Raw genomic sequence first — 18,229 nt, 5'->3', positions numbered from 1 at the left:
TTCTTTCTGGGGCTCATTTACACTTTATTACATTAATAATCATGGCTGGGTTAGCAATGGAGTGAAACACTGGTTGCACCTGTAGAATCAAAATGAATCATGCTGCAAATGGTTGAAACGTACTGACATTTAGAATATTGCACTTCATGCACCGCTGTCTTCCACATTCAGTTAGATCAAATACTTAATCCTTATCATAACTAACTTATCCTTGGTAGCACTTGGCTGAAACAATGCCCTGAAGTCAATATTGAATGAAAAAACATCACTCTAACCTTTCTTTTGGGAGATCTCCTCGAAGGTTTGAATGCAACATTTATCCACAGACATTCAAAGTAACAGAAGTATAATTTTGTGGTGCCAACCGTGATGAGTGGAGTTGCCGGATAAGAGCAGATTCATCATGCTTGCTAATGAGCTTCCACTTTGCCCTGAGGATGAAATCTTCAAGATGAGGCACTTTTCCTTTGGTGGCTGCGAGTTAAATGGAGAGTGGGGAGGAAGCAGCGTTGCACACACTCCCATTCACTGATAATGGGGACTGCTTGGTGACATCAATTATACAGGCATAGCAGACATTTCACCAGGATTACCTGACAATGAACTCCCGATTCAGCCTGTCCTTTGACAGTGCCGAAAAGGCAGGAAAAGAGAGAGAGAGTCAGAGGGAAGGGAGAGAGACATAGGCGAAGAGTGAGGGACGTGTTTGGAGCCTTTTCAAGGGGAGAATGCTGAAATAAACATGAAGGCTGAGCAGAACAACAAGATCGGCTGCATTAGTATGTAACAGTATGCACACAGCGGCTCAGGACGCCAGGGCCTACCTATCAAGCAAAAAATGGTAAATCTGCTTATGAAACATTCATATCTTTGCAGAGAAGGGGACAGTCATCTGACTGGAGCTGCACCGCCTTGCATATGCTTCAGGGTTCAGTGCCGTCATCTGACAGGTTGGAGGGCTCGGGTTTGATTTTCATCAGGGCCAATGGCTCGAGGCTGACGCCCCACACCGCTCTGTGGAGGGTGTGGCCAACTAAGCAGGAGAGCTCTGCCGAAGAGATAATGAATCTGAGCCGGGTTGCCTCGCTGTGTGATCCGTGGAGGTCGAGAAATGGGGCACGGATCCTGCTAGTGAGTGGGCTCCACTCCTGTTCCTGCTGAACTGAGCCAGTTTTCAGGTAAAACACTGATACCAGTTCAGTAGGCACGGGAGGGCACAGCCCGGACATCCCTCCGTTCGACAAAGGAATGTGCAATCTACATGCTAATACTTAAGTTGTTTTATTTTTTCATATCCAACAAAAGGGTCTAATATCTGAAACATGTACAACAAGGTGAATTTTTTAAGTCCAGCAGCTGCTACACCGTTCTCTCTTTCTCTTCTCACATGGCACATACGTTGGTTACAAAGTGGAGGAATAACAACTAACATTTAGTCAACTTAGTGATTTGTTAGACAGAAAAAGAAAAATGCAGCATCTCATTTCTTGCCATCTGAACATCATTTTTTTTTCTATCTTAAATGCAACGTTAAACAGAGGCCCCCAAGTTAATGCTATTCATATTAGACTTTGGTTACGACAATAGCCGAAACAGATAAAGAAGAAATACAGGAAAAAAAACTTGACCATCTGCCACATTTTGAATGGAGAACTGTAATATTGTATATATATCATAATACTGTACTAGCTAGCTAGCATAACCACTCAAGAGCGGTCATGACATATCAGGTGTAGTAGAAATCTGAGTTTTCAAGGGTATTCAATTAATCACCTTAATTACTTCAATAATAATAATTCATCAATAACTATTCAAATATTCTTGCTCCACTGCCTGTACCCTCTGCATGTCCAGGTAGCTTGGTCATCAAAGTAAATGTATGATAAGGAAAAATGTAAACTTTGCTAACATACGCTAACCCTTTTTTTTTAGCAAGTATAGCTAACGTACTTGTTGGTATTTTCAATCACTTTGTTTTCACAAGCGAGTATAGGACTAACCAACGTGCTCGAGTGATGCTGACTGGGGCTGCTGGAGTTCAAACTTCAGTGTGGTAGCATGTATCAGAGAATATAAACACACTGTTGAGTCAATTTTCTAGTCTTTTACTCATGTTTGGGTTTTAAAAAGCATTAAAGACACACAAATCTTCCATCTCTTTAAATTGCAGGCTTCTCTTTTACCACAGGCCCATGCTCACTGCTTGAGCTTTTTTGTGTTTTTCTGGTGTTTTTTTTTGGAGAAGCTACACAGAGCTGCTAGTTGCTAAGCTATCAAACAGCTAACACGGTGTATCGAGGTTTCTTCTTATCCAGGCTGCCAACCAAAAAACTGGCATACTAGTCCTGAGCAAACTCAGTTGGACATGAACTGGGCATGCCCAAACAGGTCTGACATTTAGCACCACATTCCTTAAATCGAAATACAACCTTTGGCAATTTCTGGTCCACATTAAACCTGGGTCAAACTGTCTCACTGAAGCACCTTAAAACACATTTGGTATGCATGATGATTCTTGCCAGATGCAGGAGCAATGATAAGACAGTTGCCGCTTCAGGCAAACACAATAATGAAGGAAAAAGAAAAAAAGAAGGCGTCTGCGCTGTATTGCACTACAAGATCTGCATGTGGTCCACAGCAACATATTTATCTTGACACAGTGTCTACATGGGACATTTAGTCTTCCCGCCTCCTCCCAGCCTCCTTCCCTCCCTCTCCTCCTAATCTCTCCTCATTCTTCTCCTCCTCTCCGCCTCCCTCCTCCTTTTTTTCATATCCAAGATCATCAAGTTCTTTCCATTCACTGGAACAAATCCCCTCCGTCGAATCAACTATTTCACCTCAGGCACTGAACTTAGCCACTGTGAACAACACATAGCAGGGATCAATGCTCACCAATTAGCTAAGCTCTGTGCCTTTAGCAAGTGGGTGGCTGACTTTTGAGGGAACAGAGACTCACGCAGACCTTTACGTGACAGCTCACTGGTAAAGTTTGGCTCCTTTCGAAGCCAAGTGACGCTTACCGTATCGAGGCTTCGTATTGTGTTTCATATGGAGGATCTTTTAAACATCAAAACCACGTCTGTGTTTATAAATCTAAGTTCCACAAGCTGAAACGTGATCTCCCTCTTAAACTTTGTTCTATTGTGTAAAGCTGTATGGCTCTCTGGTGCGTTTACATCAACTTCCTGTCTGATTTGAAAGAGGAGAATACTGAAGGCAGTTTAAATTTTAGACAGCTGAAAATGTAACTGCAGCCTTAAAAAGCATTTAGACAGTGTTTAAGGGATGCACATGTTGTTTTGCAGTTTTCCGTATGAAAAACTGATTCCACAAGTAAAATCTCGCAGTCCATTGAGATCACAGTATCCGTCTAACATCGCCAATATTTATCCCGCCGACTCCATGGCAACATCCAGTGTCCAAATCACAACTGAACAATAAGAACAGCCAAGAAGACTACACAAAAGCATCCCGCTTTGGAAATATAACACGATCACCTGCTGAGCTGTGAAAGAGTGGAAATCCCTGGCAATGTGATTTTTGTTTCTCTTTGTGCATCAAATCACGGTGCCAGGAACCCTCCCCACCACAGCCGGGGGCGGAGGCTGGATCCACCCTGCACCTCCTTGCCCTTCTATGCCCTCCGCGTCCCCTCCAACATCCTCCTGGGCTCCAGATGTCTCCGTCCATGGCAGCTGTGGAGCACCTGTGACCTGAAAGCGAGAGGAAAAAGAGAGATGTAGGGTACATTACTCGTCAGAGAGTCCAAAGAAAACCTTTACGTTACACCCTGGCCGATCTCTCTGGTTACCGTGGGTTGAAAGATGATTCAACTCCTCTCTGTAACAAAAACCGTCACATTTGTGGGATGTGAAGAATGACTCCGCAGTCTTCTCTGTTGCACAGACCAGCAGGATGCAGCAGATGAGGAGTCTCGTCAGAACATGCAGAGCCAGCTACTTGGTCAGTTTTGTTTTAAGCAACTCAGGAGCAAAAAGAAAACACTGCTTGTTTAAAATGGCGAGGGCAAACTGCCTGCCGCCCCTGCATATTATCACTCCCACTCTAAATGTACATGTGCCCCGAGGAGATCTGTGTCTGCGAATGCACATGGTTCTGTTTCGTCTTTGGTTCCCATTAAACGGGGTGGTTTCAGGTCACAGAGGTCCGTTTGAGTTGTTCTCTCATTGTAGATGGCATGACGTTGTCGGGCGGGTCCACAAGGGGACACGTAGGATAAACAAACTCGAGCACTTTTTACAACTTCCTTCTTGAAAAAAACTGGGACGTCACCGTGTATTATTATCTTTTGTTGTTGTTGTTTATGCTGTTTTGCAGGAAAATTCCCGGCCCACCCTGGTGGGAAAGGAATAATGACAGGATTGTTGAGCGGTGAGGAGGAGGTTAGGGCCGAGTCTCAACAGTCTCTCCTTCATCACTTTACGTATCGCCTCCTTGCACTTATTTGAGAGTCAGAATGATGGGGGAACCACATCTGTCTTCCATCACAGGAGGGAAATCCAGATCAGATTTTTTTATTAGCTTAGGAAGTACTTGAATCTGTCGCTCCTTTCGATACTTCAAAACACTGTCATCATTTTTTCTTAAGCTACTACATTCCTCTCTCATTTTTGGACGTAAAGATATAACACGTAACATTTCTGCATGAAAATGAGCTTTGTTGTTGTGCTGTGTAATTAACATTTCCATAGAGGAATCCATAACTTTATTCAAGGTAACGGTAGGCTCCATTTGGTCGCCTGTCACTGTAACTTCCAGGAGTGAGGATGAAAGTGAACAAGACGCATTACCTCATCCGTGAACATAACTGCCTGAGTCACAAAGACAGATTTTAATCTGGCGGTTGTTTAACAATGAAGACCACGACTCCCATGATGCCACACTACCAACATCTTTTGTTTTGACAGTGGCAGGAATGACATGACTTGCATGTTACGCACGGCCTGAGGAAGAGTGCCAAGCTTTGAATCTGAATTGACATTAACAGTGGCCAAACAGTGTACTTAAAGTCTCATGACGTAAAGGCGTTTTCCCATAAGATGACATTGTGACCTAAGCGGCTGTAAAATGGTGAATAAATGTTTAAGTGCATCAGAATGACCCTGGTAACATTTAAAAAGTCTAGAAGAGCAGCACAATTAAATTATTCTATCCCCAGCAAAGGTCATATTGATAACAATTTAAATCGTTTTGGTTTTTTTAAATAATACAAAAGGCTTTAGAGAGGCGAAGAATAAAATGATCTCTTTTACTTAAATACATTATTATGTGTAAGAATTCTGATGATTGGTGACTGTCAATATTGTCATTGGTAACATGTTGATATCTGTGTTTTGTCAGCGATCAATATTCTTGGCAGCTGCCAGTTTGGAAGACATTTTTTATTCTTTATTTAATGGCCTATTGCTATAGTATGTGCCCAGCACAGTGTGCTGCCCTAACATGAACTACCTAGTGATGTTATTAGTGATGTTAACGTCAGCTAGCTAGCATCAGCAGAATTAGCTACAACAGCAGGCAGATGATTCGAACAGCAGCGGTGTTCAGATGGTGGAAGTTTGCGTGAGCAATGGGCCACAACATGGCTGACCAAAATAACTTTATGCCCCACCGTGCACCTTTTTATAATAATGGATAAGACTGCACCTCTGACGCTGTATCCAGCTCTCATTGCTGCTCCACTGTTTAAAGGCAGTCTCCTCTGCTTAACTGAGAACTGCTCAGAGCAACATAAAAAAAATGGTCCAACACATAATCCCAACGCGGTAATAAAACTGATTTGTCGTTTTTATACTTCAGGTTTTGTACAAATGATATAACATCTTAGGGTGGGTGCAGCCAGGCAAACTTTTCCCACGTGTTTTCGGTCTTTTTGATATGCTAAGCTAACTGGCCGCAGGATGTAGACTCAAATATTTGTCAGACAAAACACGAGAGCGGTATACTGTAGATCTTCTTATATCTCAGCCAGAAAGCAAACGTAGTGTATTTTCTAAAATGATGAATTACTTGTGTTTTTTATCTAATTTTCTAATTATGTATACAGGAATGATTGCTAACAGACTGAACTATGAACGTGTGTGCCAATTCCAGTGAGATCCATGACCGAGACTGAGCGACAAATGTCTATAATCAACACTGCAGGAGTATAGATCCCATCTGAGAGCACTGTCATCAGCTCAGTTTGAAGTCATAATTACAAAGAAAATTCACGAGGCCTGTCTAAGAAGCCAAAGCCCTACTCCTGTCTATACCTGCAGGTACATAAATATGTCACATGTCCGCTGACACGCTCTCAGTGGCATCTTTACCTCATTTCATAAAGACACTGGCTGTCTTCTACAGCCCTGGTGCTCATGTGTAGAGCCACAGTAAGAGTTGTATAACCAAACAAAGGCGTGAAGAATCTTCCCAGACAGAGAAATATGTCGGGCCTGTCAACCAGCAATAACAGTCGGCCCCTCCCTGCACAGGAATCATGAATAAATATGTTTGTCTAGGTTGCGAGATGTGGAACGTGAAGTTGTGCTTCGCTGAACAGTTGTAGAGAAGTGGAATGAGGGATCGCCAGCCTGCTGCCTGTGTGTGTGTGTGTGTGTGTGTATCCATGCTTGTGTGTCCATGCCTGTGTGTGTGTGTGTGTGTGTTGTTCGTTTATATGCATGAGTTGAGGTGTGAAAGAAAAGAACAAAATGGTGAGAGTGTGAGTGAATCAAAGGGAGTGGTCATGCCCTCTGACATGTCTGTGAGTCAGTGTTTGTTTGCTGGGTGTGAAAGCTCGATACAGGAAATAATTGATTGGTGACATTACTGTCAGGTTTAAATGAATGGTGAGGTGATGTGACATGTTTTTGGCAGGCAGGGTGAATTGCATGGCGGCATACGGAGGCAGGATGTGGTACTGATAATAAAAATGTAAAAAACATCAAAACACGCATACTGTGCAGTAGATAAGAACTGGACCCATTAACTATTTTGATCACGTAATCTTCAGATTCTTTCCATTCCTAAATGACATGTCTGTCTGTTTCTTTTCCAGTGTCTTGTCCACTGAAGTTTGCTGCCGGAGAGCAATATTTCACTCACATGCATGCCGAGGGTGTCATGAGAATGACATAATGGCCATTATGATTTCACAGAGCCAAATGTGACGTATTAAAACATACTTTTTAGCCACCCAACAATCCGAAACCCGAATACATTCATTTAATTATCAAAAATGACAAAGAAAGGCGAGTACTGTGCCTTTGCTGCTTTAAAAAATGATTAATCAATTCTGAAAACAGTTTTTATGTCAATTGACTCATTGTTTCAGCTCTGCTATAAATGAATACTCCACTGCAGAAGGAAGAAAAATCTGATTGCTCAGTTTGATATGGTTTCCATACGTCGATAGCGACTCAACTTGACTGTCAGTGCCATTTGGTTGTGGTTTGTTAAAGCATAATGTCACGTCCGTGGACTGTGTGAGTCCACATGAACGTACTTTAGAGCCTGATGGAAGTTATTATCGTACGTGAGGCTGAAGGTGTGAACAAGTCACCACATTTAGAAAGTGCTACGTTTGCACTCGCAGCCGAACAAAATGACCTCATTCACGCAGCCTGGAGGAAATGCTTGTTGGGCAAAAGGCCGAGAGGAGAGTGGAAATAAAACCGAACTCTAGTGGCATTTGGTATCCTCAGAGCACAAAGAGGCAACGTTAACCGTATCTGACCTTCTTTGTGTTTTCAGTGACTGGCTCGCCTTACGCTTTCTCTCAAAGGTGACAAAGCCACACCATTTGCTGAAAAGCAGTTTGACATGTATTTCTGCTCTCAGCAGTTGGCCGTGTGTGTACACTGGAGATGTTGTGATATATGTGACGGCGACCGCAAGTGTAAGATTCACATGTGAACGCAGACGTCCAACGCCGACGTCACCCAGCATCTCGCACACCGGTGCCACTGTGATTTGTCACACTGCTCTCACAAAACGCAGGCAAAGTGTTGAGAGCGAGAAGGAGAAACAAGAGACGGAGAGAATATAGAGGCATGTGAGAAGGTGGTGCATGTGAGAGACAGAGAGCAAGTCATCAAGTGTAATTGCATTAGAAAAGCTCTGGTTTATGGATGCCATACTGTCTAGTCCTTAAAGCGTGCAAAGCTCTGATGAAATATGAAGCTGTTTCAGAGACGCAGTCTTTTAAAGGGAGCGGGTTTGAACAGTGAACCCTTCATACCAGACGTCAAGGGATTATCGAGCAGTGTCTGAAACCCTCTCCTGATCATTTCTGTAACTTTCCAACACTGACAGTCCAACATTCACGCCCTCTTAACCATTGCTGGGCAGGTGTATTATTCTCAGATAACGATCTCTGTCACGTTTTGATGACCTTTAAAAAATGGACAGCAGTATCTCCATATTTAAACAATTATCGTGTCCACCCCATCTGTAACAGCACGCTTTTCACCCTGCCTTCAAGTGAAGCCCGCAAACTTTAGTTTTCCACATCCGAGGTACTACTCAGATCATTTCAAGTATACTCCCACCTTAAAGGAGTCAGTATGCTTCAAAGTACTTCTCAGATTATGATGTCAGAGTAGGAGAGCATTTCTGTAGCGGATGATTTTCTGACAAGCACTCCCATTTCATACAGTAACAGTTCAGACTGGGAGGTGAGTAAGCAGAGTTTATCTCATCTCTTATTGTTTTCAGACAGAAGATGAAGTGAATTTTAAGGAAATTGCAAATGAAGTTAATGAAAAGACACGATTGGGTGCGATTTCCCCCTGTTTAAAGGAGACATATTGTGCTCATAGAGTAAGTTCACATGCTTTAATGCTCAAAAATCACGTCTGTTTTCTCATACAGCAGCTCTACATTCCCCCTCCGTATAAAACTCTCCTGTCTCTTTAAGGCCCCCCTCCGGGAAACCCTGTCGCCTCTGATTGGTCAGCTCACGCATGTCTGACCCAGCGGCGCTACAAACAACAGAGCAGCTGTGCTCAATCAATTCTTATGTGCCAAACTATTGGCTAGGCAAAATATTACGCAAGTGTGTGATACGGTGACATAGAGTGATGTCACTAAGTAACAGAATTAAAGACTACTGACGAGACATTTCAGGAGCAGTGTTTTCCGTTTGATAGAGGTGGTCTGTTGGTGTGGACTTTGACATTTCCAGCTTACAGTTTGATCAGGAAGAAACAGCACTGAGACTTTGTATACCTCCATATTTTACCTGGGACACAGTGAATTGATCAGAGAGATAGAACAAGACCCCTGTCTCAACCAATCACACCTCTGCAGGTAACCAAGGAGCCCATGAGCATTAAAAAGTAATTACCAGTGCTTTTTGGGCCCCAGCTTCATTATTTAGCTCATTAGATCACTCAGTCCAGATAAACGGGCCCCCACATGCAACTGATGAAGGGAGCAGGAGCCTTTTCTCATGTCCCAATAATAATAATCCACTTTGCATAGTCTTGATGCAATTTGTTGGATGTAATTTCATGCAAAATCAATCATTACAGACCTTTTCTTAGAAATGAAATAGAACAAGACATAAGAGACTAAATAGATTAGGGGATTTTTTTTATGTCAAAAAGTACTTGATGCTAAATCATTTGAGTGTTATCTTTAGAGAGGCACTGACTCACCTCTTATAGGGACAATGGAGAAATGAAAAAGTGATCCAGAATCCTGCGCTGACAGGAACATAATCCATTACAATCCATGAGGGGAAATGGCACAGCTGCATTAAAGCCGGGCATAGGCTATCTCTGAATCTGATAGTAGAGGCTATCTCAGCTATTAGCTAATAGCTGTGGCTAAGCTGATAAGATTTTGACGAGGGGGGAAAGACTCTCAGAGAGGACCTGAGAAGAAAACAGGCGTAGAGAAAAGAGAGAGCGACACACAAGAGATGGTGAAAGTATGAACGATAAAGAAGATTGTGAGGTGACGTAGCTGTGATGGAAATAAACACAGACACAATAACATTGGACTGCTGGGTTCATCCGAGGACATTGGATTCTACCAGTGCTGCTTTCAGTAGAGCTAACTCTAGTAAAGTCTCACAGCAGACTCAACTAAACCAACCACTTTTTTTTTCTATTTGTGGCACACCCTGAACACGGCGTCCTGGCAGTTTCAGGCATCATCTATGAGAACAAAAGCTCATCAGGAGTTCTTCCCTTCTCGCCTCTATTTGTTGTGCATGAATCCAAAAGTGGTGCCACAAAAGTTGTAAAATTGAATTTTAAAAATAGCAGGTGAGAGCTGCAGCAGGATCTGGTGATGCGTCATATTTAATTCAGATAAGGAGGGGGGGGCGTGAAGGAGGATTGGGAGGGATTCCTGACTGACTATTGAGATGCATCCGTCAGCATGGCGTGTGAGAAGACCAAAAGGAGTTGGCGTGTTCGGATTGTGACCTCTGTAACCGGCAGGCTCCCTCCCACTCCAAGCATGCAATCTCTCCACAAACTGAGGCCTGTTTTTCCACCACACATGGCTTCAATTGGAGGCTACTGCTGCTGTGTCTGCAGCTCTGAAAAAAAAAAAAAAAAAAAAAAAGCCAGCCACAGCCAGGCATAGCTCGACAAACCTGATTATGAAATCAGTCGCTTGCAAACAAAAATCAAGCTGGCAGCGTCACTCAGACATATGATATGTCTGTGGTGCGCTGGCAGAGATGTGACGAGATGGCTGTATGGGTTTCTCGTGATTTCTTGAAAAGTATTTGTCTATTTGCGTTTGTGTTTGTGTGTGAACAGGCCTGTATTTAAAGTCTCGCTCCAGCGCCAACAAGGCAAGCTGTTTACTACTTGGTTGGTCGTAAAAAGTAAATATGCATCAGTCGGGGCCTATCAAAGGCTCCTTCATTCGGTCCCTGGCTAAGATGGCTTTGGATGTGTGCTGTAATTGCCTCGGCTCAGACAGAAATTCTCTGTGGTAGACGCATGGCCGGGCTGAAAGGGCTGAGGGAGACCATGCTGTCCTGTGCACTTAAACACTCCACAGTTGATCTGAGGGGAACCAGCGAACACACAAAGTGCAGGGCAAACCATGAGAGAGGAGAAGGCCATGTGGCTGCACACACACAAACTACTGTGGAGTCACACAGGTGCACATGCACCACATGGAGACATGCGCTCATGCTCACATAACTCTTATCGACGACAGCAAAATTAGCAGCCGAACCCAAATAGCAAACATCTGTTCATTGTTCTCAAGACAACGCCCATGTCAGCATCTGCCGCAGAGAGTGAATATGCAGAGTTTGGACTGTTCTGAAGCAGAGTTCTGATTTTAAAGCTGAATTAAGTGATATCTGACCACCAGGGGGCAGAAAAACTCCCCCAAAATGAACAGAAATTAAGCGTCAACATAACGTCGGTTAGTCAAATTGCTACAGCTAACTCGTTTCTATGAATTGTCTTTTTAAACTTCTCACACATGCAGCAATACGTGCATCCCATTGGCATTGTATTTCTGGCCATGTGACAAATTTGAGCGATTATTCATTAGTTATATTCAGTGTTAGCGTTGGTTTAGATGTCCGACTCATGAGGAAGACAAATGTTTAGCCTTCGTCAACCGCCAGTCTTTTATTTTAGCTCTTTCGCGTCAAAGCTTGCATTTTTGCAAGTCGAAGTTTGCATTTTCAAACAGCTTATCTGCCGAAAAAATCACAAAAAGAAGCTAAAAGATAGTCTTTATTATTTGTATTAACACAACTCAATGCAGATCTATAGAATCCTTTATGTTTCACTATTACAGGGTCGTTGCTTTGTCCTGTATATTGCTGCATTTGAAATAAAACATGCTGTATTTCCAGAAGTACAAACTTGTCTTAAAGCATTAGCCTTGCCCTTGTGTCACATGTCTCTTACACATGGGAACGACTCCACTGATTTAGCAGACCCAGATAAAGCCTTGGAGCGCGCTCAAATATTTGAACTATTTGTCCAAAAATGTTCCGTGCACTTGACTTTAGGGGTTAGTTTATCACATCAGACTCCTTTTCCAAACAGTGGTGAGATTATGGCATTGTACAAAACCCCCCACAGTCATGAGTTTGCAGAGAGAAAGTGCTGGTACAGCAGCCAGGAGTCATGCAGGTGTGTGTGTGTGTGTTTGTGTGTGTGTGTGTGTGTGTGTGTGTGTGTGAGAGTGTGTGTGTGTCTGTGTCTGTGTCTGTGTCTGTGTGTGTGTGTGTCTGTGTGTGTGTGAAATATTATCTGTTTTCTTTTTCACAGAGATCAAAATCAAATGCAGGTTCATTCCACTTTTACAAGGTTTTTATTGGTTTGGCTTAACAAAATTCCACTATGCTACGCTCTAAAGTAGCCTAGAGTAAATAAAGATTTATTTTTCATTCGACCCTCATAAACAACGAGATTAACCACCCATTTGAAATATCTGCAGTGAGCCAGCGAAAGCTGTAAAACCAACTACTTGTTTGTCATACAAACAGATGCGCTGTCCTCCCAAGTGCCATCACGGAAAGATCAAAGCTAGACCACGAAAACTGAACAAACTCCATAACATCAGAGCGAGGCTTTGATCGTATCTGTTGTCTCATGTTGTGTTTGTCACAAGTCAGCTGCCAGAGGAAAAAAAAAATTGGATGGGAAACTAAGGAGAAGCACACTACAGAGCAACACTAATAAAATTGGGAAATGGAACACAACACCCACAGAAAGAAAAGAGTCAAAGGAAAAAAATGTGAGAAAAAGCATGTGAGAAACTGAGAGGGGTGTTAGCCACTCACCATGCCCACCGGTCCGTTTGTGCTACCCGGTAAGTCTGAGTCACTTCAGAGTTCAGATGAGGATATGCACAAAGTGGAAGAGTTGACCCTACAGGGAGGACCCCTATGACCAATTTACTGGCTGACTAACTGAACATCTGACTGACTAATGACTGATTAGACAACTGCACGGCTGTCTGACTGACAGCACGACTGTGTCCACTGTGCCATTTCAGATCCAAGAAACAGTCGGCAGTGCAATCCTCAGAGCCCGGGTCTCCCGCTGAGGTCTCGCTGCCAAAGCTGCTGTCCTCTCTCGTCATGTCCAGGGCCGCTTCCCAGACTCAGACAGCCCGGCGAGAAGCAGAGAGAGAGGGGGTAAAGTCAAGATCTGTCCCCCCCTCTTGTTCCCACAGTCTGCCAGGAGGGGAGGAGAAGATTGGAGGCTGCTCTGTTCCCATAGAGGTCAGATGTGGAGTTAACACACCCAGCCAGCCAGCAGGCTGGTAACTGCTGCCTGCCCTGCTACCGGAGTTGTTTCCCCCTCTCTCCCTCTGTCTCCTCCCTGCAAACCTGATAAATCACTCTGGAGACACAGCAGAGCACCAACCCACTCAGCCACTCACACAGCCAGGAGTAACAGTGGAGACAGAGAGAGACTTTCAACCAGTTGTCCCAAGAGATCCACTGCCCATATGAGAGTCTGGAGGCAGAGCTGCCAGTTCTCCTCCCTCCCTCCTCTCTATACCTCCCTCCATTCTTCCCTCCCTCCCTCTCTCCCTGCCTCTCCTCTTTCATTCCCCTCTCCAGTTTTTTTTTTACAGCCTCCGCTGAGACACTCTTATTGTGGCAATTGCATTAGCCTTTAGCGAGCGAGGAATGGCTCTTAGTGCCTAATGCAATGTTGTGTCTCTCTGTCTTTGTCTCTCTTTCTCCTTATCTGTCTTTCCCCCCTTTCTCTCTCTCTCTCTCTCTCTTCCTCTGTCTATCTCTCACAAGTGTCTATCAGTTTGACATGTACACGTACACACACACACACACACACACACACACCTCCTCTCCTTCCTTCTTTGCAGCTTTTCTTCTTCCTCTGTGAGTTATCCCTTAAAGGGACACTGTCTCTTATTTGGCTCTTTCATAAAGGTGCTGAGGTGCTCTGAAGGAGTCCAGGTGCAGCAGGATCATATTTCCGGAGGCTGAGAGGCATCGATTGTGTTTCTCTGTTTGCCTTGTGATTGTCTCAGATGTTTACCCGCTATTACGGAGCTAATGGTCTACTGGGCCTCTGCAGGAGAATCAATTAAACAACAATAGGCAGGAAAAAAACATTTGACCACTTAGTTCACAACCATAATAACATAGTAGGAAACATATTTTCAAAATATATCACGACTGAAATTGGCTGCATGTTGCTAGTTCCTAGCTAGTTACTGTTGCTACTATTGCTCAGCAGGTAGCCTTTTAAGATTCAATTAAAACAATTTCAGATTTACCATTTGAAATTGTTGGGTTTTTTTCTTTTAAACATTGTTTTTTCCAAACAGGTATTTAATTCCTTTGCGTCGATTTTGCCAAGGGAAACGACAGCTAAACTCAGCTGCAGGTAGCTAGCTAATTAAGCTAAGGTTAGCTCCATGATTTTGATGAAAGCTTTGTGTCTGGCCAACTTTTCACTGTATATAAGTGTTTTTAAGTGAGCACTTTATCAAAGAGTTCATAAATGTGCAGTCTTCTTGATATTGTATTCATATAAAATTAGAGGCTCAAGCCAACAGGTCTCAGGCAATGATTCAGCATAGTTAATCAGCTGCAGCTAGTTAGCTATTTAAGCTAACATTCATTTGGTTCATTGTCTCTGACTGACTTTTTACCTCGTCAAGCAGGCTCATTTTAAACCAGGTCATAAATGTGCACTTGATATTGTATCAATAAAATGACTGAGGTTAAAGCTAACAGGTCCCAGGAAAAAGCTACTGAAGTCAGCACGCTAACCAGTGAGCTCCAGCCCATCCTGTCTCGTAATACCACTTTGTACCAGCAAGAAGTGATTATCTCATTATCAATATAATGATTTTGTAAAACTCACCAGCACAGTCTTGGTTTTTCTTTCCACATCGCCTCTGGTCTGCTCAAAATAAATCCTCGGTTCACCAAGTAAGATGTGAGAAAGGTGGTAGGATGGTGACACCTCAAAGTCTCGGGGCACTGGTTCCACGGTTAATCGAGCAATGAGCTAACTAGCTAATGGTAGCTAGCTGCAGCCAAGGATAGCTAGCAAAGAGCAGTAGTTGTCAGTCAGATATGATGCGCACTTTGTTTTTGAAGCCACCTTCAAATTCCATATTCTGCAAATTACAACTTTAATTTCGAACAACGAACCCAACTGAACTGCTAACGTTGGCCTACTTTCTAATACAGCCTATGTAGTAGCATTATGATCGGCTTCCACACAGTGGGGAACTACTACACTACATTGTGGATGTGCTCATCTTTAAAGGGTTCTTTTTTAAATCTAACCTACAACGCCACAAAAAAAATGTAGTTAGTTAATGATGTGCTCCTTCACTTTGGAGGTTACACTCTGTATGTACTGTCTAGAGCTTGAATTCAGCTCTGTATGCTACTGCTGTAATATGTTTTGTCAAAGGTCATAACAAAAGAAGTTGAAAAAAAAAAAAAAAAAAAAGAAAATGTAAAATGCAAATGACAAGAAAAGATCAGGATGAAGATTTTATCCTGTGGGTAATGGGGGCGGGACTTGATAAGCTTTGGCTTCTCCCGCTTTTCCCTTTCGGCCATGTGTCTTGTATTATTTGAACAATGATGAAATGTGATGTTTATGAATTGACATGCCCGAAATAAACAACATAAATAAATAAATAAATGTAGCCCAGTCCTTCATTAAGCTAGTTAGCAAGATTAATAACGATTGCGGCATACATTAGAGCAGATGAACATACAGTTTGAGCCATTTTTTACATTGCGACTCTTGTATGTAGTTTTTGGAACGCTTCAACATGTGGAGAACTCAGAAGCTCAACAGAAATTGTTGTGATTGCTAACTTATGATTGGACAATCTGTGCCCATTGAGCAACTGATCAATTAAACTAAGGTCAAATTATTAAACCATGTATGTAATTTTTCTTAGGAAAAGGATTTTGCAGCACAGAAATACTTGACTATGTAAACTTTAAGAGGTTGCACAGTCACATCCACTTTGTGTCTCAAAAGCCCAGGCATCAATATGTTCAGCCCAGTAAAACACTCTGTCAACAAAGCCTGACAGTGTTTCATCTGCAGGCACGATGCAGCAGTTTTGGACTTGGCCTTTAAGTTTGACACAGGAAAGTGACAGGAGGCCCAGCGGAGAAAGCGTCTTGGAAGTAGAATGTCACAAATTTTATCCCCACAACAGTGTGTCCAAAACAGCTTTCCTGTCCTGCTGAAGTGCCTTCAGAAACTGCTGAACCCTGTGCGAAAAGGCTGTGTGAAATGACTTCACTTAAAAAGTAAAATCTAATGCTATTAATGTGCCCCAGAATATGCGAACAACAAAGTTAAAAACAAAACACTTACAGTAAAGTAGCAGGGACGTCCAAATGATGCCGCTCTGAGGTACAGTCATGGCCGCCAGTGGCTCCAACTGCTGCTCCCTGCTGTAAATCTAAAATGATTAGAGGGCAGCAACTGAGATTAGACTGTATATCAAAGAGTATTACATGTCCAGACATAACATTCATTAATTAAACTCTTGTGTTCTCTTTGAAGTTAGATAATATCTTATAAAAGCAGTTTGGGGGACGAGAACTGCAGCCCCTGCAATGTTCTTGGAGCCGTCTGTCCGTCTCATAACTCACAGCGCTGCACGAAATTAGACTTCAGTGTCTTCTTCCAGGATGGGTCCACTACTTTCTCAACAGCAAAGGTGGCTACTGATGCACGAGTCTCTCTGAACAAACGACCTGCTACAGGCACGGCAAATTAGGAAGGCAGTATTTTCTCACTTCAATGGCGCCCAGCCATACTGATAATGTAGGTTTAATGTGGTTATAAGATGTGTCTCTGAGATGCAAAGGAGGCGAATGCCAACTGCTGCTGACGGGAGCTGACGTTAGCTAGAAAGCTAATTTAGCTCAGTTAGCTTTGGTCCTATAAGCTCCACCAGGGGAGTGTTGTTATAGAGACTTCTAGCTAGTTAGCATGCTAACTTCAGTAGCTATCTCTGCAACACAATTCATATAGTAGATGCATCTGACATAAAGTTGTTATTACAGCTGTTATTTCTTTACATTTTGTTGATATTTTTTGTTTGTTTTTTAATGTTTTCAACTACAATTCTTACATGTTGCACCTTTAAAGCGACATTAATTGATATTTTTATATTACAAAACAGAAAGATTATCCAACTTGATGTGTTTCACTGTCTTTTAGATCATTGTTTTCATTTTGGGTTCCATGACTTTATTCTTTTGGTTCACTCTTGCCGCTCTTATCGAGCCCATTTTCTGAAGCAGGCAGTTGTTTTCTGCAAAAAACAAACAACAAACAAACAAAAAGCTCTGAAAGCCCACGCAACCTGTACTGGCAGTGAAAGTTGGCCAGCTACTAGCTGGGGAATATAGTGGAGCATTTAACAGCATTAAACAATTCTCCCAGGAGCTGGTGGAGACCAAAAACAGAGATAAAAGGAAAGTGAATCATCAGGTGAACACAACCCAAATGAACATGTCCTCAGTAAACGACTGGAGTCGCTGATTGCCATTGAGTCTCAAAACGACACATATGACTGATGGCACATGTCCACAGGGCTTGAACCGCTTCCAACCTACGCATGTCGACCAACACGCGACACTCGTGGGCTTTCTGCTCTGTGATTTTGAAATGAATGAACATGGAGGCTCGTGTGGAAACTTTCTCGTTTATAACAAAAATATTTCACTGAAATGTGTTTCAACAATTTTTTAGGCAAGACATGAGCAATGTAGTCGGTGAATCTGTCTTCATTTTAACTCGACAACAGCTGGACGTATCACACTTTGTCTTAACGTGGTTAACGTTGTGAAAATCAGTTTTTGCTCAGGTTTAGGCACCAAAATGGCTTTTAGTTAGGTTCAAGAAGAGACTGTAGTTGGATTAAATAGGTACATAATTTACATACAAGTTACATTACCTTCCTGATGTGAGTTAAGTACCTTAACTAAGTTAAAATAACTCCCAGTTAACTTTTGGTTTTACACAGGACATGAGCAGCGGTTTACTGGGAGGAGGTCCTGTGTTTGTTTGAGCCGTTTGCTGCATCACCCTTTCTCTGCTTCATCACCTGATTTCCTCCTTTAATTATGTCATAATTACTACGACCACTAGATGTCGCCTCCTAACATTAATAGTAAATATGGGTCACACTAACCTGCTTGCACTGACGACGTATATGGCCGTTTTTAAAGGTGGAAAAATATGCCAGATGT

General features: G+C 42.7%; 1 long non-coding RNA gene across 1 annotated transcript; it reads right to left on the bottom strand.

The window, feature by feature from the left end:
- On the bottom strand, positions 1–13,448 carry LOC115592051 (uncharacterized). Its single transcript, XR_003986056.1, has 2 exons — positions 12,785–13,448; positions 1–3,716 (listed from the first exon to the last, which is right to left on the bottom strand). It is a non-coding gene; the product is annotated as an uncharacterized LOC115592051 (long non-coding RNA).
- Positions 13,449–18,229: the final 4,781 nt, after the last annotated feature.

This window comes from Sparus aurata, chromosome 11, assembly GCF_900880675.1.
Source record: "Sparus aurata chromosome 11, fSpaAur1.1, whole genome shotgun sequence".
Lineage (NCBI taxonomy): Eukaryota > Metazoa > Chordata > Actinopteri > Spariformes > Sparidae > Sparus > Sparus aurata.
This window is presented reverse-complemented; position numbering and strand designations above follow the sequence as displayed.